Source organism: Haemaphysalis longicornis, unplaced genomic scaffold (assembly GCF_048455015.1).
Source record: "Haemaphysalis longicornis isolate Haplotype H1 unplaced genomic scaffold, Haemaphysalis longicornis Haplotype H1 scaffold_7, whole genome shotgun sequence".
Lineage (NCBI taxonomy): Eukaryota > Metazoa > Arthropoda > Arachnida > Ixodida > Ixodidae > Haemaphysalis > Haemaphysalis longicornis.
The window spans coordinates 18,676,987-18,697,914 of record NW_027526422.1 but is presented as its reverse complement, the minus strand read 5'-3'; the positions used below and the strand labels follow the sequence as shown (position 1 = coordinate 18,697,914).

Here is a 20,928-nt window from a genome sequence, read left to right as displayed (position 1 = left end):
CGCCGCACAGAGTCGAGGCGAAGAGAAGACGAGCATCAAAAGCAGCCCAAGAATAAGCGCCGAGGAAAGAACGGCGCACCAGAGCGAGGCTGGCTGAAAGGAGGGAACCTCCAAAAGCAACGAAAGAGACAGAGAGAAGATTAAAAGAAAAAAGAAAACGCGCGCCCAAAGCCTCCAGCCATGGAGCGCAGGAGGAAAGACACGTCGGCTGTTGCGGGGCGCTGCGCGAAGCTACGTCAGCGTGTTTTCGTGCACTTTCCTGCGGCACTGTTTTATCCTGCAACTCGGCGGCTGCGCGCGCACCAACCACACGGTCGTCGAGGGGCCGCGCCAGCTGCGCGCTCCTGATTGGACAGCACGACGGCGGCTCTTCCCGGAGCGGCGCGGCACCCCCGATTTTCCCGCAGTAGCGGACGAGAGCTGCAGCAGCAAGGAGCGCGCGTGCTCAACGAGGCTGTAGTAGGTGCCCCGAAAGTGACACGTACGCGTCGTCTGCGCGCAGCTCTGCGAGTTTCTACGAAGAGTGAGGTAACGCTACGGAGTCTGTAACAATCAAGGCCGAGCGGTTACTTTTCCTCTGGAAGTCATCCGAGACGGCCAAGTGGGAGCAAAGTGTATGGCTGCGCCACCGTCCCCTCACAGGTGACCTTCGTTTCGCAGCGAAGTAGAGGAAGAGATTCATTAAATCCACGATTCATGCATTGTGCTCCTCCGGATGGTGATGACTTCCTGTTTTTCCCAAGTGTACGCCGTAGTAGCCACCAGTCCGCTCCGTGGCAGATGTCCTGGCAGCCAAATTATCAAATACAAAGGGCATACTTTCCGCCGACTCTGCGCTCTTTTACGTGTGGGAGGAAAAAAAGTTTTGGTCCGAGCAGTGCAGGAAAGAGAATAAACGGCGCCGTCTGCTTTGACGATTTCGCTCGCAGGCATTTGTGGTGATGCCAGCACTTCACCCGACAAATTATTTCTAATCGACAGGCAGTGCTGCTAGAACCGCTGTTCGCTGCGTACAGGGGCGACGAGGGCGGAAAAAAAAAAAAAAAAAACGGTGGTTCGATGGCGCTCTTCGGCGAAAGTTCGGGGAACAGGCACGCTTATTTTAACGGTTTGCGCCAAACGTGCTCATTTCGACGGCTTTGCGAGGAGACTGGCGAGTCTCTTCCCCAGAGCCCCCCCGAAAGAGCGTAAGCACATCCGCACATTACCGTTCTGTGAAAACCGGTAAGTGCGTTCTTCTTTACTGCAATCGCACGAAGGTCCCTCCATGGTTTCCGGCTATGCGAGTGTGGCTACTGCTGGAAGCTACTGGAGGCCGGGTTCTTCGCATAACTTCAGATCGCGAATCTGCTTGTGTGACGCTGTTGCTGGCATGCTCGATTATTTGCCTGGTGTGCGCCGACAAAGAGCTCACGTTCTACGCTTCAGCAATAAAAATACGTACGAACAGTTAAGTGTTACTTTGACAGGCGACACACAATGCGCGACATATATAGTCGAGTAGTTTGCTTTGTTCAAAGATTGAGCAGCTCGTAGCTACGAGATACGGGCTTGGGGATCACGCGGTAACCGACCACAAATCGCATATGATGCTAAAATATCAATGCCAAGTGCATGAGACATGGAAAGAATGTGAAGATCCACATCGGATTTTTTTTGTGTGTGCTGCTTACTTTCCGGTCTGCGTAACCGGTCTACGCGATGGAAGCAAGAAAACGAGAACTCCTGTGCGTCGAGATATTTAATTCCTGCGCGCCAATTTGAAGCCTCCAGGTGGTTAAAATTGCCTGTGAGCCGTCCACTACCGCGATATTCACTGCCCAGGCGTAGTAATTTTCGGAGTACAAAACTGCCTCAAAATCTTCGAAAACCGGTACAAGACGCATGAGAGGCTGAATCGTACAGCTCTGCAGCCAGGCTCTCTCTAGAGAGCGCAGCGGGTAACGTTCGGCCGTGGTTGAAAGAGAAGCCCCTTGGGATGCGCAGACGATAGTTCTGTTTGTAATGGCGTCCGACAGCGATTTATTGAAGCACCCACCGCCATCCCTCACGACCCGCCCAACGAAACTGCTTGTCGATACTCGGGATGGGGCCATGCTGGGCATACTTTCCACGGCGCAGCTTCTCTACATTGCGCTCATACGACAAGGAGCCGTACTGGGGCCCGCACACTCGGCGCTGCTGACAGCGAAGGCGGCAGCCTTTTGCGAACAGCGACCTCCGAAATGCGGCTGTTGGACGAGTCCAAAGCGCGCACAGACGCGGCCACCCCTCCTCGCAGCGGTTCGCCTCCGCCGAGGAACCCAGGTCGGGCGGGCCGCGTACGCTTCCCACGGCTCGCCCGGCAGGTGCGTATACGGTCCCTCGGCCGAGTTGGCAGCTCGGAAGGTCACGTGACGCCGTTCCCACAGGGCTCCTGCCACCTGACGAGCCCACGTGACCTGGACCACTGCCGGATCGGCGCTTTTCTGCTCTTTTTCTTGTTTTCCTCCGTCTCTTCCCGCGCCGCACGCCCCACTGCGACAGCCTGGGCCCCCGTCCTTCTCGCTCGTCTTTTACCTTGGGTGTGGGATTTTGCCCGGCTTCGCAGCGCCGCAGGCGCGTTTATTTTCTTTTTTTCTTCTACTGCGTGCGGGCGTTCTCTCTTTTTTTTTTTTTTTCCTTTTCCTGCTCTCTATCTCTCTGCCGCCCCCCCCCTGCTGGGCTTGCGCGCACACCTCGAAACGCGGCTCCCCTTCCCTCTTTACAACGGCCGCATGCTCCTCGCGTCCTTCCCGAGGACGGGACCAATGGCGTGCCGCCACAGGCCTTCCCTCATTCGTCCTCGCAGGCAGAAAATAAAAACGGCGCAGCCACCCTTTCAGGGCAAACGGCCTCTCTCTCTCTCTCCCTCCCCCTCCCTGCACCCCTCAGCCGTCAGCCTCGCCCCGCCGTCTCATACAGCATCCCCACAGCCGCCGGCCGGGTAGACCAGGCTTTCTGAAGGCCTATGCGAGCTACGGCTCGCTCGCGCGCGCGGGGTGCTCATGTATATGCAACACCAGCGCTGTTACATCACGTAATAAATTCGTCCTATGCAAATGAATCGTTTCACTGGTCTCGTTCGACAGCGCGACTATCCTGCGAGCACTTCGTGTAGAACTACTGAGACCGTCTCGAAGGATGCCGCTGAGAAAAGCCTCCGTCTTGCGAGGCGCCGAAGCAGTCGGATAAATCAACGAGTCCCGCTCCTTCAGCCAAGAAATTCGCAGAACAATGTGGCGTACACTCTACGGGGCTGACGTTAGAGTCGTGGCGAGCCCCGTCCGCACCTGTACACGTGGGTGTGAAACGAGTTGTAATGCCGCGCGAAGCTACGAAGCTTGGCCCACGTCTTCAGGCTGCTTCTGGTATGATGTAGCCAGTAAAGTAGTAAGTAACTGCTCACTATACTGCAGCCTGTCTCTAAATTCTGGCAGCTCTTCGTGGTATCAATTGTAATATCGGTCTCCACACAGCACCGACGTGCAGGGTTTCACACGAACCGCAGAAAAAAAAAAAAAACCGTTTAACTACACTGTATAACCAATGACATCTTTACGCACACATCAAGCAGGGTGTTTTTGAAAGGGTCGCTTAGGCGTTGCACGACGTCAGGAAGTCGTTTCGGACATAGCAACCAAACCAAAACCTATGCTACAAATACCATACAAGTTCAGTCATAGATGTGATTTTGACGAAACGCACGTGAGTCTGTCTCCCGTCTCTGACAGACTCCTTGGGGCACAGCGTTATACAACGATGCTCTGAGAAAAGCAGTGATTAGAGGGTTTTAGCAAAGCGGAGGACGGTCCCGGTACGGTACGGTACCCGGTACACCTGCGCTTGCGCACAGCCAGTTTTTCCACCTCTGCGCACGAGCAGTAGCGCCAGTCGCCTACCGGGTACCGTACTGGGACCGCTTCTCCGCTCTGCCATAACTCTCTATTGACTAAGTGGGCTCCATTCGGAGCGTAGGGTAGGCCAAAGCTTGTTAAGAGACAAGGTTGAACGAGCTCAAAGCCAGCGAACCCGAACTGAAATGCGAAAAAGAACACTGCACATTTGCAGTGTTCTTTCTAGCACGGCTTCGAGGGAAGGCGGTGTGGGCGCGTCGGTGGCGCGGAAGTTTTTAACGAGGGCCGCAGAAGGCAGTCAGTGCCACTGAGCAGCTCTCAAGAAACCGCAATAGGCGAGCACACAACGCGAAAACAAGACACACGGTAACTTGTGTACTTTCGAAACAAAAGTTTGCTTCGGACTCATGGCGTCGCAGGGTCCTTGCCCGCGTGTCAGTGGACAGAGGCACTAAGGCGGCAGCGAGCCAACCCTCTGAGTCAAGCCCGTACTACATGGAGCGATTTCGCCTGCGAATTCGCTGATGCGGCGCCGCTCATGCGGCAAAACCACCTTTTTTCGTTGCTGCGGCAAAGTGCCAAACATTTGAAGCGGTCGAGCAAACGCCGCTCGTGCGGCGTGTGCGGCGTAGAGGGGCCGGACCTGCGGCCAATAGGAGCAAAGCTCGGCACCACTTGCACACTTGGCAACCAGATGGCGTTGCTTGTATGAGCGCGACAAAAGCGCGGGCACACCAAAACGTTTGTCTTCTCTGCTGTGCGGGCTTATATTGATAAAGAATTGGCGATTCTTATATAAAACCGCGAATAAACTTATATTTATCGCAAACCAGGCAGAAACAACTTGCCAAGAAAGTAAAATAAAACCACCCTTGTTAAAATCACAACAACCTTTGCCGGTGGCAAACTTAGTTCAGTCTGCAAACAAGGCGCATCTGAAATGCGAAAATCGCGGCGTTCGCAGGCCCCATGTAGACGACAATTCCAGGCATTGCGAACTTCGCAAGTGCGAATGTTCGTTCCTGCGGATTCGCAGGCGAAATTCGCTCCATGTAGAACGGGCTTCACGCTGCTTCACTGCCAACCGCGGAGCACGGTTGAACTTTGGCGGTCATTATCACGGCGGTCCATGGGGAGACTTGAAGAGGAGGAGGAGGGGGAGCAGTTGGTAAGAGGCGAGCGACAGGCAGGCTAAAGTTCTCCTCCCTGCGTGTTCGTCGTTTGGCAGATCACCGTCAACCATGGCGGCCGCCCAAGCGACATAAATTTTCCTACCGCCTGGCACAAATGCGAGTGCAGAGGAAGCAGATCGCCAAGCGAAGTTGAAAAATATCAGCTTGTAAACGCACTGTCACATGCATTGCAGCTACGGCTGTGATAGAAGCGCAGCGGCCACAGCAACGAGTCGTTGCCCAGGAAGTACGTATCCCAGAACCCCTCACGGCAGAATTCCAACTACGGGGGTTTACGCGCCGAAGCTACACCTGCGCTATGCGGCGCGCCGTAGTGGACGGCTCGTGATTAATCTCGGAACACCTTGGGATCTTTAACGTGCGCCGAAATCTCGACACACGGCGTTTGCCCCTCCATCTGATCGAACCCGCGTCCTTGGGCTCAGCAGCACGCCTTGGCCACTGAGCCATGTAAACGAGGTCGTAGACACCTTCACCTGGCAGCTTATGCGCGCTCGTGGATCAACAAATAGTTATGTGGACACCGCTTCATGAACGCGAACAAAACCGCTCTCTCAAGCGTAATCACCACCGAAAACCCATCGGGGGAGCATCATCGAACTGCGAAAATATCTGCGAGCGCGTGTGCAGATACGATGTAGAATTTGTTGCGTTGTACCTGATCACGCCAGATAAGGTCACTTGCCAGCTGGGCCGTGCATAAACGGCTATGCAAACGCCACTTCCCGATACCAATAAAGTAGGCGACTTTAGGGCACAGCTGAGATGCTTCTGCCCGAAAGTCTCAACGACCAGCAGCTGCTTATCATACCGAAACGGTCCCTGCATACCTCTCATGTATTCTCATTAAGATACTCCCCCCCCCCCCAAAAAAAAAAAAAAAAAAAACTTTTTTTTACCACCCTGCTCTAGCGTGAGGTACCACAACGTCCGTACCTGCGTGGATAAGGAACAGTTAGCGCATCGTCTCGATGAGCGCAATTAAACATCAACCTCCGTCAATAGCAAACTACGAAAGAAGGGGAAGTTGAGGCGCTTCCTCCAGGAACGGCCACGCGGAGCTGGCGCCGAGCCTGTAGACCATTCTTCCTCTACTTCGGACGTTGGAAGATAAGTTACCAGGCCATCTGCTACAACGCTTTGAGTGGCAGCGTTACATCTTCTTTCTGGCAGGAGTGTCTGCTCTCCGTTAGACTCGCCCTACCTGCCCAACGCAGGTCTGAGGAACCACTCTCACAGAACAGCTCCTACAGATGCTTGCACCACAACCACCACCCACCGAGGGGAGGTGCTCGAGATCCATTAACATAGCATTCCGAAAAGTTCCACTAAAGCCACGGCCGTAACGTCAACGCGCCGCATAGTAAGTAGAGTAGAGTAGAAAAGACCTTTATTCGGCCGAAGCTACAGGCCGAGCATGCCGACCGCCTGGGCGACCAGTCTGCGCGGTTCTTCTCCTTCATAGCCAAGCCAGTCGATCCAGGTGGTGATGGAAAGAGATGGGGAGGGATACGAGTCGGATAGCTGATCCACAGGGCAGTAGAATAGGCAATTAGGTAAATCAGCGTAGGCAGTGGGGCAGTTGGGGCAAGAGGGGTCAGATCTGTAGAGATAGAGGAATAGGAGGGAGGGAGTGATCAGGGCATTCATTGGATGTGCCGGAGGAGTCGAGCCTCCGTTACGGTGGGTGATGGGTGAGAAGGCGGGTAGAGGCGTTTGTCTAGACGGAGCTGAAGGTAGACCTCCTTGATGGTACGGCGCAGAGAGAGCCTCCCACCGTCCTCCGAGGTCCCGGGCCTGGGGATCAACGGTGCCCGGTGAAGAGTTTCGCGGGCGAACCAGTAATGAGAGCCTAGAAAGCTGGGAATCCCGATTGAGATTCAGGAGAGAGCGAAGGGAATGAAGAGGCCCGTGGCAAAAACCTTATATGTAGAAGTGGTGATAAGGGAGGTTCAGTGCTGCCTTGTAGAGTCCCACCAGGGCGGTCTCAAGGGTATTGAGTTGAGTGTTGGTGAAGGAGGTGTAAGGTATAAAGTACAAGAACTTGTTGAGGGCGAGCGCGTGAGCAACCCTGCAGGCATTAGCTTCGTGAAGACCCGCACGCATAATCAGCTACATTTCGCAGCAGAAACGGCCGGCGTCCAAGACGCCTCCAATTGTCGGCGTGAGAAGTCAACACCGAGCTGATTGGGGCTGAAACGCGCCAGCAGGACCAGAAGGTCTGGACGACCAACTGGCACGCGGAAGCGCAGGAGAGTCAACAAGGTCGCCGCGGGTGCGGGATCGACTGCCACGGTCTATCATTCTTCATTGCAGTGGCACGCAGTGAAATCAACGGCGCGCCGCCGAGCACTCGGGCCGGGAGTTTTCACGTAGACTGGCCAGCAGGGCAAAAACTTTCTGACAGGGCCCCAGTCATCGCTCAAGGGTGACGCCAAGTACGGCGCCCTGTGGAACCTGACACAGGCTCTTCGCCGCAAACTTGCATCTGGGGCACCTGTCCCAACTGCGGACAATTCTGCGACACTAATACGCTATCCAGCAGGGCTTGCTCTTGCTCTCCCGGTGATCTGCCATGCAGTACAAAGAGCGCAGACACCCAGCCAGAGGGATAAAAGTTGCACTGTAGCCGTTCCACACAAGACATAGGCGAAACAGCCAGCTGGGTCAAAGAAATAGGCAAGTTCACGGCGACGACGCTCTCTGCTTCAAAAAGTTATGCCGGAAGTTCGCTACCAGCTATTTTGGGGTGACATCACTGGCCTACCTCGCGGAAGAGAGCCCAGCGTTAAAACGACTGGGGAGAACTGGTCAACTTGAGTGTTCTTAGTGAGTCTTTGCGAGAAAGTCAGCTGTTCCCACTCCCTTCTTGTCCATCATTTGGGAACCGGCGGAGAAGAAGGTGAACCCATCCACAGCCCGTCCTACATCCAGAGGGCGACGGTCTGCAACACAAGGGATGAATGAAGCCCACCTTCCTTACTACAAGACAGCAGCACGTACCAGGCCAGCTTCGTGCATGGAACGAGTTAAACATGTGAAAGCAGCTTTAAAACAAGGTAGGGCGTCAACTGATTAGTAATTTGCAGAGCTTTAACATCGAACGAATGCATGGCTGCTTTCAACTGCACTCAAAGATTTCTCACCATTCTCGCACGGAAATAAAGGCGAAATAACTGCACAGGCTTGCCATAAATTGTGTCCCTCGACGCGCGAACTCCTGGCGAGATGATTTTACCCACGCCAGGGAAACCCGACCAGAGAGGAATAGAACTGCGGGAGGGTAACGCGAAAGCAATGGACGAATACGCGTCCACACAATCCCCGATGTTGCAGCCACGCCTAGCCCCAAATACCTACGGATAAGTTCTTCCGAGCGTACCACGCTACGTGGAGCGAAGAACGCCGGCGTATCGGAGCAACAAAGCGCTACTGCCTCGCGAAAAACAACGCTCTGGCGAATCCTCACGAAACGATTGCCCTGGACGCTGCCGATGCTCCACGCGCGCACCCATTGCAGTGCGCATCGCCGCTGTAACACCGTTCGCAATCCATTTTGAACACCCGGTGTACCCGCCCCAGAGCGCGAGAACAATTCCGCTCAGGGCTGCGTGCGCTGAGCGGCGAAAATAAGCCTCAGCAAAGCAAGAAAAAGGTGTCCGCTACTCGGTCGGCAATTTGAAAGACGTTTTTTTTTTTTTTTTTTTTTTTTTTGAAGCGCCTCCTAGGTTGGCCGTGTGACTGGCGAGGCTTACTCCTCGGAACAAAGCAAAATTGAATTCCAACTCTGGGCGCATTGGAGATTGGACGAAGGCCGCTTCTGCTGCACTGCACCGAAATGCGTGGTTAGCGTGAGCAGAAACCCAAAGTCCCATTCCTTTCGCCATCCGTCTCCGGCTTCCTCTCTCCCCTCTTTCCGTTCTATTCGCTTTATTTTTCTTTCGGGGCGCCGGAGTCCTCGTCGCGTCGGGGACCCTCCGGCGGCGCACGTGCACGCGGACACAAAAACGGCGAATGGGGAAACAACAAACGAATAACCCCGGGCCGCCGCCGACCAATAGGAGCGCGCGAAAGGACATCAGCGGCAGCGCGCCTGCGCGCCCCCTGGCAACCGTTGCCGCGGTAACCGCGGCCCGTCGGCTGCTTTCGGCACAGCAGACGCCATGCAGTATTCCAACACACCGCCTCTCCTCCCCCTTCCCTTCCGCCCCGACGTCAATCCTTCCGGTGGGGCGGCTGCTGCGGGGCCTCGGCGACGGACGATGAGCTCTCGAGAGGAAGAAACGCGAACCCGACCCGAGGCAGAGCCTCGATCCCCTTTCCATCTGACAGGGGCGAGGGGGAAAATGCATCCCGGCGGGCACAGCAGCCCGAGCGCAAAGAATAGAACCCACCCACGCCCGCACCCCTTTTCCTCTGCGGATCCTCTTCCAAAGTACACTGCCATTATGCAAGCAGGGACGGAGCGCGCGAAGGCGAGAAAGGGAAGTTCCCAAACACAGAATGAGCGGGAAAAAGCGAGACAAAAAAAAAAAAAAAGAGAGAGCAGAGCGCGAAAGGCGGCCAGAATTTGAAACGCCGGAGGGAGAGCGAGTCGTCCTCGAGCGAGTACAACGAAAAGGGCGGCAAAAGAGACGCAGGAGTCGAGAATGGAAGGGAAGATGTGCGGCGGCGGCACAAAAGTGTCCTTCTGCACAGCGGAGCCGTGCTGCTGCTGCTGCCCGGGGATTAGGGCTAATCGCTGTCTCTGCAGCCCCGCGCTGGCGGCGCGAGACAAAGGCGCGCCGCTACACCTGCAGCAACGCCCGCCCCGCTTTCTCGCGGCCCGCAGAAGCACAGAGGCACGCGCCCGTACGCTGCGAACAGCCCGCATTTGCCGCGCGGCCGACACTCGCAGTGTTCAAAGTGCGCCCCGCTGGAACGCTCGAGGCCCAACCGAACGGGTGAAAGGAAAGAAAACGGGACAAAACAGGGGGCCCCGCTTGCTTCAGCTACAAACGTCACCGTAGCCCACATATACGGGTTTGCGCCCGCTCGAACATGCACTGCTTGCTTTATAAAACTGCGAGTACGCGCTGATAACGTAAGAAACGTTTGTGTGTGAGAAAGAGAGAGAGAGAGACCTACATTTGAGATAGTCTGTCATCAGAGATAAGTGTCGGTGGGGGAACCTGGGCCAAATAGCCTGGTGCCAAACTTTCGCCTTTCCATTCTCCTCCACCCGAGGGCGAATAACGCTGCGATAAGCTTGTCTTTGGATGCTACACGCCAGCCCGGGTGCATTCCCCGCCCTGGGCGTATTTCTCCTGCAAAGAAGCCTTGTCGCACATTCCGGCCACCTCAAATAAGCTTTTCCTTGCGCATCACAGTTAGCAAACTCAATAAGTTTATTTTCTCCCTGCCGAGGAAGTAGTCGCACGCTTTGCGGCGGAGATCTCGTGGAAAGTCAGTGCACCAAAGCGTCGCGTTAGCAAGCCTACCACGACGCATGCTTGTCCTTCGAGGGGCCGAGTATTGCGATCGAGGTCGAAATGAGCGTCGTTGCAAAACGAAAGAAAAAGTGCAATACTGCAACACCGTGTTTGTGTTGCGCCTGAGAGAGTCTGCAAATCTGGTAGACGGCGGATTCTAACGTAAGGCTTAGCACAGCGGTGGTAGCCCGATTTGAAACCTTACGCTTTTGACACCGGGGCAAACGCGCACGGGGATCACTGCGGGGATGGAATGTCTAACACTCGGGGCGGCGCTGTGTTCAGACAGTGCAGGTTATGAGCGCTGGGAAGGCCTTTCTCCTGCTGTGACCGTAAAGATGCCTTGCCTTGTTTGGCGCAGCAAGCAAGGCGTCTTTGCCTCGACAGTCTCACTTACAACCGTCCTCCCCATCCACCTCCTTTCTCTCTCTCTCAACAGGCTGATGGTGATGCTGAGAACGGGGTTAATGGCACGAGGCTTTCGAAATCGCAAGTTTTCCTAACCGCCACCTAGAAACCCTGTGATTTGAGGCCCACGTGTTAAATGCCCTGGGCTAAACCTCTTGACGCTAGCAACACGTGTCGAAGCCCCGTGCTATATATATTCGCCTTTGTCAACCTGCTGAAGAAAGATTAGGCAAGAGGCCCCTTTCGCTGCGGCAATCGCCGCGAGGCGGCCAGGCAGAGGGGAAAAAAAAAAAAACGAAGGAAATAGAGGCAACAAGTTGGAAGAACGCGAAGCGGCGCCATTAGTCTGCAAGGGGCTTCCGACAAAATTCGCAACGCTTCTTCGGCCCGTGTTCGCGCGTAAATGAATTATAACTGTCGGCGACATTAGCGACAGGCAATGGTGCTCCTATGTGCGCGGGAACGCCTAAGGCATGGACAAAAACGATGAAAACAGGAAGCAGGCACAAAACTAGAATTTTGAGTCTCACGAGGAACGTCAAATCCATCCACGTCTTCTTTTGAGCGCGGGGCAGACGGGACGGCAGCTTGAGATCGTGTGCTTCGACACCGGGGGAAATGTGTGTGTCGGGGCAGATGACTGGCGGGCTTTCTCGTTTTTGGGCAAGCCAATAGAACCAAGTTACTGGAACGAGTGGCACCTGGCGCGGGAATTTTGAAAGCCCCGTTGCATCCAGCCCGGGCGAGTCGCTTGCACCAGCCCTCTCCGCGTGCTCGGCCGGGACGGCTGAGAAGAGGCGCACGCTCACGCTAGGCAAGCGCTACGTGCGCCATCGGTGCGCGTTAGCAATCACCAGTGTGGAGGGGAAGGGTCAGGCGGCGCTCATCTGGCGCCGACGGACCCACTTTCATTAGGAGGGAGGCCGCCATTATGCGCGCATCGATCACGGCTGCAGCCACTCGTTAATAAACGCCGGCGATTAACACGGGGTCACGTGAGCGCCGACGACGTGACGGAGCTGAGATCCTGGTACCAGCGCCAACCGCTTCTCCCGACACCACGTTTCATACGGTACGGCGCCTCCGAGCGACTTCCACGTAGTCGCTCTTACTCGGTCGGGGCAGTATCCTGACGCAGCGGCGGTTTCTTTCACTCTGTAGCGCAGAATCCACCCACCCGGGCGCTGGGCGGCGACGAACGCGGACAGCCGTGCAGCGGCGTGCGAAGCTCAGCGGTGCGCGACTGCAACCGGCGGCGCACGCACGACCGACTCCGAAGCCGGGCCCCACTCACCGACACCACGACGCATTCGGGCAACAGCAGAAGCGGCAAACGTCGGGCAGGCACGTAGGCGCGGACCGAAAAATTCAGTCGGAGCGGGCGGGGGTTGCGTAACGTCGCCGGGACGCGGTGAAGCGAGGAAAGCTCGCGAAAGTAGTCTTCGCACACAATTCGCTACGTGGTATCGCTGAACTGAATGGGCTGACGACAAGATTAGGAAGTGAACGCTTCCTGCAGCGTTGGCCTCAATGTGGCAACGGCGAGTACCGCGGAAAATGAAGGATGTCCGGGAAATTGTAATGCTAGCGCGTGAAGCGGCACACGAGGTGGGTCAAGAAACCCACGCGACAGCACTGGATCGTCGAGTCACCTGTTCTTTGATCCCAACAGCGGGTGGAGCTTAGACAGTATCTGAAAAAAAAAAAAACAGGCTAACAGTGAGTGGTGCGATAGCGTGGTCCGGGGTTCTATGTGAGCCCCGGGATATGGGCCGCTTAAAAGGACGACAGCGGCGCACTGACCGACCGCTAGAGCAGACGGAAACATGGAAGGCCACGGTCGGAGACTCCGCTATCACCGAGCCGTGTCGCGCCACGTTACGATAAGCGCCGCGATTCCTAGATTCCAGCCACGGGTGCGAAACGACCGGCAGGCGCCTGCCCCCGATAGCTTTGTCTGCGAACACTTGGCGATATGCACCACCCAGACACGGGGCCCAGCCTTGCCAAAGTGAGCGCGCAGACGTGGCGTGGCGACTGAAGCCAGCCGTTCCATGAAACGCGCGCACTCAACTCGGTCCGTTGGCAGCGTTTTGAACTTGCAACCCAGCTCTGGGCAGGGCCGCAACGCAATTTCGAGTTGTGTCCGTTTCAAAAATGCCCATTTCGCGCCCTTTTCAATTCAACCGTGAAGCAGTTGCACTTGCGAGGCCCCTGACCAGTGAAATGCGCAGGAACTGAAGCCTCATCCTTTCGCTTGTGCTGCGTCACACCCGGGTAGCGTGCTTTCAGCCAATCAGGGCTCGCTCGAAATGGACGTTTCGCAACGGACACGAAATGGACACAATTGAGAGTTCCGCCTCCTCCGGGCCAGTGAAGTACGAGTACACTATTGCGTAGGGCAAAACGAACGGAACTCGGCGGAGCAAAGGACTTGCGACATCGGTGCACGGCGCAGGTTTTTTTAAAATAAATCTGAGCGGCCTCTACCAACCACGACCTCCCAGACCATGTGATTACCCTCTTCCGGCGAACTCAACGTGAAATATGGATTCCCTTTTGCTTTCTTTTCCGGCGGGAGGGGGTGGTATCCGCAATTTGGGTTACTTTAATTACAGCGATTGTTTCGCACATCTGCTACCAGAATCCATCATGCTTATTGCATATTGCGCCCAACAAGCTAAAAAACATAAATAAATGAAGGAGCTGAACGACGCATCCAGCTAGGAGCGCGGCTTATGACTTCCCACCAGGCCAGGCGCCCGTATCGGCCGACGCCCCGCTGGTTGTCAGATAACGGGTTGGCAGCAGCGCAGGTCGCTTGCTCCAGGCACGCCTCGGCGAGTTCAACGACCCTCCTGCACCGCGCTCATTTTATCCCACCCTTCGACGACTTTCGCTCCTTTCCACGAGCATAGTGTTTTACACGACGACACATTCTCGGGGTCAAAAACGCTAGGGGTGCGACGGAATAAACGGGAACGGGAAAGAAGAGGCAAAGCGGATGTGTAATTGGGCGAAAGCTTGTTATTTTCATTCTCCGCTACAGGACCAAGCTGAACACACGAGTCCCGCCTTCACGCGTACTTTTGGATGGCGAACGGCTATTTCAGCTGGGGAATATCTGTTGCAACACCCTCGACTCATCGGCACCCTGATTCAAAACTAATCACAGCGCGAATGACGGGACAGACAAAAGAATAACCACTGGACAGGCGCTGTTCTGTAGATCAGCGCCTGTCCAGTGGTTATTCTTCTGTGTGTCCCGTCTTTCGCACTGTGATTAGTTATAAACACCTACCAACTCGCCCAACTTGCAACTGTCCTACTCCGATTCAAGGCGGCCTAAAAACCATCGATTGACCAAAATCGCCTCTCAAGGCCCCCCTCCCCCCATTTTGTTCGGAGAAACACAGGGCGCAGCGCAATGCTACACGGAGAGAGAGACAGGAGAAAAGACAGAAGAAAGGCCGGGAGGTTAACCAGGTGTAGAGCCTGATTTCGTACGCTGCACTGGGGGAATGGGGTTCAGGGGATAACAGAGAGGGCGAAAGAGGTAGGTATAAAAGTGGGAAGGCGCACTCTCTACACTCACGGCAACGGACCGCTGTGCCTCGTCGCCACAGCCGGATGTTACTCCGCGCGGCGCAAGTAGTGCGTTACTGGGAATATTTTGAACATGGCGAGAGCCGTTTCCGTGATTTTTTGGACTCAATATGCTTATAAACAACTGCAGCGACGACACCACACATTCATAGCAATCCCCTTTCAAAATTCGCGCGCCCGTTGACATCCGGATCCGTCGCTTAGGCGGAGTGATACCGTACATGAGCTGTAGCTGTTCTTAACTTGTTCGCGAATATAGTCTCAAAGCCGCTATGTTCACTCTGAGCTAGCTCAAACGCCCCTTTAGGAGCAGCATTTCGGACGGGACGAATACTTGTAATTAGGCACGACTCTAGTGCTGCACGCTACCAAAAGATGGCACGAGCCGTTTACGGGTCGCTTGGTGCACGCAGGTCAGCAAAGCCATGCGTGCAGTTCGATTTTTCCGCGGCTTCGCTGCTACGAAGGGCGCCAGCCAATCAATGAATCAACCGAAACATGCTGACCTATTCTGAGGTCCAGTGCAGAGCTGTGCACTCGCAGGCTTTTTTTTTTTTTAAAGCCCGCGTTCAGTTTACCATCCTGCGGCATGGTAAGGCACATTTCAGAAGCACAGAGGCAATGCAAAAGTGACTTCGATGCTCCTCCCATACTGTCCTCACTGCTGTCTATATCTCGTTCCCTCGACAACAGCCGGAAACGACTCAATTCGCCCTGAATTTCTCGCTCAGACGGCACGACGCAGAAGCTAACCAGCGTGCTATAGGAACATGTCCGCGTTTCCGCACAAACTAGCGCACATACTTGCTCTCTGCACAAACCACGCGCGCGTATTCCCAGCCGACCGCTTAAGACGCCAGCGAGTTGAGGAGGGGCCGAGCGAAGAGGCCGGAGGTCAGCGACCTCGCTGCCAGAGGAGAAATGGCAGGCCGAGGGGAGCGAAGCTGCAGCGCGCTCGGGAGCGGCGAGCCCTCGGGCGAGCCGCACCCCGCCGAAAACTACTCCGTGGCCCGTGCTGCACGGCCGGTGGCTCCCGTTGGCGGTCATCGTCTACGCCTCCCCCCGCCATTGCATAATAATAAACGCCGCCATCCACAGCGCATAACCCGGGGCTAGGCACCAAGTGCACTGGTCCTCGCCCAGTAATGAGATGGCACATGTGATCGAGGCGGCAACAAACGGCGCGCGGGGGCCTGCTTGCGCCAGCCGGGGCGTTGCAGCACGCACACGTCGGCGGCGACGATACGGGCGCGGCGATACGTGCAGGCAACATTGGAAAAGAGCGGCAGAAGGAAGAGCCCGACGGCTTCTTGCAGCGCACGCCGTTCGGACACGGGTCAGCATCAACTGGCTTTGCACGCGGCTGTCCATTAGGCAACGACTTGGCATCGCCCAAAATGGACAGACAGGGCCCTCCCCACAGGGGAGCGGCGCTTCTCTTTCGCGCACGCGCCATTTCTTGCGCCCGCGCAGAGCTGAAACACAACCAGTGGTCCGTGTGCCTGGCCGTTCGCTAGGTCCCTATCCATCTAAAACACGTAGGCGAATACCCAACACGCACTGCCGCAACCGCCTCATTTTCGCGCACAAGAAACGGCTGCAGATACGAGGGCATTCTGGACACCAAAAATAATTAAAGCGGAGCACGTGTGCGTCTTGAATTGTAGACGCAGCTCCACCGACCCCGCAGTGGCGCCGCCCGAGCGTACGCTGACACGCCCAAGCGTAAGCCGCCCGTTCATCCGAGTTGCGTCGTGCCTCTTGCGCTGTATGGAGAGACGACGGCCACCGTGGCGCATTTGTGTTCCCTGAATAGAACGCCAAACACAAGTCTTGCTTGTGCGCAGGCGAATCCCGCACTCGCAAGCGGCTCGTTTCCAACCAGTGCGCAGCTGCCTGCATTTCACCGACGTTCGCCTAGCCGCTCTCGAGATTTCAAGCATACCAGCAGACGGTGTCGACAGCAGGACTTTCCTGCTCGTCACGAGAAAGGGGAGCCAATGTACGAGGACGTCGCAAGCGGAGCTCGAAAGAATGGGCGTGTTCCCACAATGCACATTCTCACTAATGGCCGAGTATACGCTCGCACGCATTCCTCTCGGTAGTCTTAACTGACGCCGCAAAACTCACAGATGCATTGCGCGCAGAAGACAGGAGTGAGACGTCAAGCTCAACAAGGACGGGGAAGGCAGGAAAGAAAGAAAAACGACGGAGAACACAAATGAACTTGGGCTCTTCCCAGAAACTGCAGCCAGCGCCAAGCGACGCAGCCGTTCAAACAGCAGCACGCGAGGCGGGCGCTTATCCGGCGGAACGCGCTCGCCTGTTTGCACAGACGGGCGCCAGCAGGCGGCGGCGGCTGCGCAGCCAGCAACCGCGAGCAGCCACAGAAACGTCGCCGCCGCCGCCCCTGCGTACTACTGGGAACGAGGAAAACATCGGGCCGCGTAGCCGCTTCCGTTTACCCGTCACAGCTCGCGGATTACGCAAACAAGTTCCTCCAGTGCCGGGTCAACTCGTTCTGTATCCGCTCCCGCACCTACCGAGGCAGAATCGACCAGCCGCACCGCGAATGCGGCCTTTGTGACTCCCCACATCTGTTCGCTTCAAGCGAGAGTCCCTTGCAAACGCAAAGCAACTACAGTTCAGCTTGGATAACGGCGATGGAGATGCGAGCCCGGGTTGACTGCGCGGTAACCGTGTGCACGGAGCCGATCACGTTACAATGGTGGCACAAACCTTTCCGGCTGCCGGAGAGGAAGGGTTTGGTGGAGTGCCTCATTTCGTAACGTCCACCTTTAAAAGAGAAATGACGGCCGCAATACATCCCCGCCACTATCGTTACCACCACTTCACGTTACAAGATAGGGAGGAGTGCTAAAGAAACGCGGCTGTAAACATGGCGGGGTGACCAGGTTTGTTCGCAAAAGAACGTTCGGCCAGGACAGAAAAGTACTTGAGGGTTTGTGTCGACTGCGTGTTGCAAGGACCGGCTTCAAGAACAAGGGTCGCGGCAACAATGCCCGTCTTCAATTTGACTCCAAAAAATCAGGCAGACGCGCGCTGGAAGCCAAGAACTTCGGAAAACACACACGTTTAATGTAAACAGTGGGTGAAGGACATCTGCAAAGGTTTTCGAGGCATCATTATCGTTCGTAAACTCTACTCGCAATAGGAAGAACGAACTCAAATAACGCCGTGCCTCAAAGCTGGATTAACACGTCGTCGCCTACACAGACGTAGTTCCAGCCCTGCAACCCCTCATACCGCAAAACTAAACTAACGCGACGACTTCTCTCAGCGGCACGTAGAGAACAAGCTCTACAACACACACAGAACCCCGAGCAGCGCGAAAAGCGGCGGCACGGCATCGCCTCAACACCCGGCCCACCCTCAAAGCCCGCAGTGGGCCCGACCGCGATGCACCAGGCGCAGGCGCGCGATCAGCAGCTGAAGCAGCGAGGGCGACAAAGCCCAGCAGGCGCTCCATCGACCCGCGCGCGCGATCCCTTGCTGCTGCCAGGATCCCCAGGTTCCTCCTCCGCGCGCCGCCGTAGAGGTCACCTCCAGCGCCCTGTACATTGGCCCCCTCGCCGGCGAGCGGGAGGGCTGCCGGCACGCTCGGCTTCGTTCTGTTTTTTGTCCCCGCGCTCTCCCTCTCTTATTATGATTGCGCCCCTCTATCTTTCTTGTTGCCGTTCCTATTACGCACGGCTCGACCATTGTACCGCAGCCCGCGGCGGCGAAGGGGAGGGAGGGGGAGGCGAAGTGGGCTGCAGCAGCAGCATCAACGCGGTGGCGGAATCGAGCGCGGGCTTCGCGTATCGATCTGTGCCGCGAGGCCTGGATGCCCACATTTGGAACTTCCCCAAATACGCCACGGCAGCAGCAGGAGAAAACGACGTCGGGTAGAGGAGGCCCAGCACGGATCGCTGGATCAGCCCGCGCGCCCACATTCCCGTTCCACGCCCGCCATGCTCGCCCGAAGAAGCGGCGATGGTGTGCGCCTGTGCGTTGCGGACACGGCGACGAATTGCCCCAAACACGCTCACACGAGACGCAAAACGGAAGCGACAAGCGCTGAGGACAGTCGTGGCCGTGATGATGTCCCCTCGCGTTCCCTCTCCTTCATCCACCTCACTTTTTCTTTTTTCTGCGCGCAGCTTTGCACGTCCGGTTTCACAACAGCGGTAAAGTTGAAGGTTTGGTTACGTTTACGATGCTCACGTTCTTGCGTAAGAACACGTTAACGCCTGCTAACTTAAATAAACGCACTGTTAGGCCTGCAGCTAGACAGGAAGGAACAGAACGCGGCATTATTGCACGTGAAGGCGATCTATGACGGGAACGAGCAAGCTTCGCTTTCCAACCTGCTCTACCAAAAGGAAAGAAAAAAGACAACGAGTCGGCGTTGTCGGGAACTCGTTAAATTTTCCCTTGTCAGATGCCTGACTCGAACACTGCACCGCTGTTGGCCAACGCCGTCTTCATCGTTGTCATTCCTGCTCACTGCTGCGCGTTTTATCCGGCTTCAAAAGTCGTATTCGCTGCAACTAACTTTCAGCACTCTGTAGAAATGAAAATTTGGCCATTAAACCAGCGCAACAGTTTAGAAAAGCTTTGGTTCCGAAAACTTGATTGAATGTGGCGTTTAACGCGTCGACGTTACACAGGCTATGAGGCACGCCGTAGTGGAGGGCTCCTTATGAATTTTGCCCAGCGGGGGTCTTTAACGTGCGCCGAAATCAGGAACACGCGGGCGTTTTCGCGTTTCGCCGCCATCAAAGAAGCGGCCGCAGCGGCCAGGAATGAAAACCACGTCATTGGGCTCGGCAGCACAACGCCTTGAGCCACTGAGCCCGCAAAAAACGCCCGTGCGTTGGAGATTTCGGCGCACGTTAAAGATCCCCAGGTGGTCAAAATTAATGCGGAGACCTCCACTACGGTGCGCCTCATCGCCTGTGTAACGTCGGCGCGTTAAACCTAATAATCAATTAATAGTATGTTTCTTTCCGTGCTCCAGTTAGACACGCATAATGAAACGTCTCACCTAATCTGCTGAATAAACTTGCAGCACATCGCAGCGCCATCGGTGGATATGGGGACCCCACCACCGCTCCCTCCTTGCGTTTGTACGCGAAAAGGGAGTTAACGTATACTTGTAGCATAGTATTTATGCCAACGGGCATACTATCGCAAATAATAATAATAAAAAAACATCGCAGCGGCATGGGTGTCACGTTTCGCGGAGTAAACAACTTAAAAAAAAATAACGCAGGGCGAGAACGCTGCGAAAAACAAGTTCGAAAATATCTACAAGGCAGTTTAGGTGGGTGGATGTTTTTTAACGAAAACAATAGTCATAAGCGCACCTAGCCACTTGGTATTACCCATGCGGTTAGACAACCCTTACGAGGAGGCACTCGGTCACAACCCACGTACCCTTAATGGCACCCCTCGCGTTAATTGCTGCCTGTCGTAACGTAAACATGGTTCGCGAGCCAAGAATCTCCACCGACAGACATAAAATCCAGCTAACAAAGGGCGGCCGAGGGAAGGCGTCCGGGTGATGACGCGTTCGCCTTATCAACGACGTTGCCTAACACGCTGCTGCCGGCCCTCGAGATGAACAGAACAGCGAGGGCACAGGCGTTACGGGAAAAACAGGCCACTGCGAGCTGCAAAGGGCGGGAGGGGTGTGATTGAGCACCGCACTAGAACAAAGAGGACGAGGGTGGAGGCTCGAATCAACAATGACGAGTATTTCGTTTAGCTGCTCTTTTCTGACATCTGGCACGCTGCGCAGAATAACTCGCTCATTACCGCACCAATCTCGGCTGCTTGAGAGCAATGGCAAAATACTTTGAATCAATGCCCCTACAGAAGATTTCCTTTTTTTTTTTTTCGGTAGCTGCGAAAAGCGCAACTCCAATATCCGAAAAGAGTCAGCGAAATTACACCTTCCACACTTCCCCCTCCTCCTCCTCACACAAAGAAAGAAGGAAAAAGCTTTCAGCGCAAGAAAAAAAATGGCGACCGATGAATGTTAGTGCAGTCGGATCTTGGCACAGCCCGAGCTCGTTTCAATGCTGGGCAGTACTCCTGACGTACCTGCCAAACGATCTGGCCCCTTCGTGCGCTTTCTGTGAGTCTGCGTATCGTATAAGGAGCAAGATCCCAACGTGTACCAGACGACAGCGCCCCTCACTACGCCGAAGGGCACCGTTCCCTTCCACGCGATCATTATCGTAGAAAAACGCAATGGAAAGTCCGAGGAATGTACGACGCGGTAAATTTACTCCACAATACATCCTAACGCAATGACGCGTGATCATGAAAGCGCCCAATGTCGCTACATCGCACAATACATGACTC

At 55.5% G+C, this 20,928-nt stretch overlaps 1 protein-coding gene and 1 long non-coding RNA gene across 3 annotated transcripts in view; one reads left to right on the top strand and one right to left on the bottom strand.

Moving 5' to 3' along the window:
• The window catches only part of Spen (spen family transcriptional repressor split ends), a 158,207-nt gene that overhangs the window by 69,257 nt on the left and 68,022 nt on the right, over positions 1 to 20,928 (bottom strand). The window lies entirely within an intron of this gene.
• LOC144144646 (uncharacterized) lies at positions 11,289 to 12,659 on the top strand. The gene is made up of 2 exons (XR_013317293.1): positions 11,289 to 12,019; positions 12,109 to 12,659. It is a non-coding gene; the product is annotated as an uncharacterized LOC144144646 (long non-coding RNA).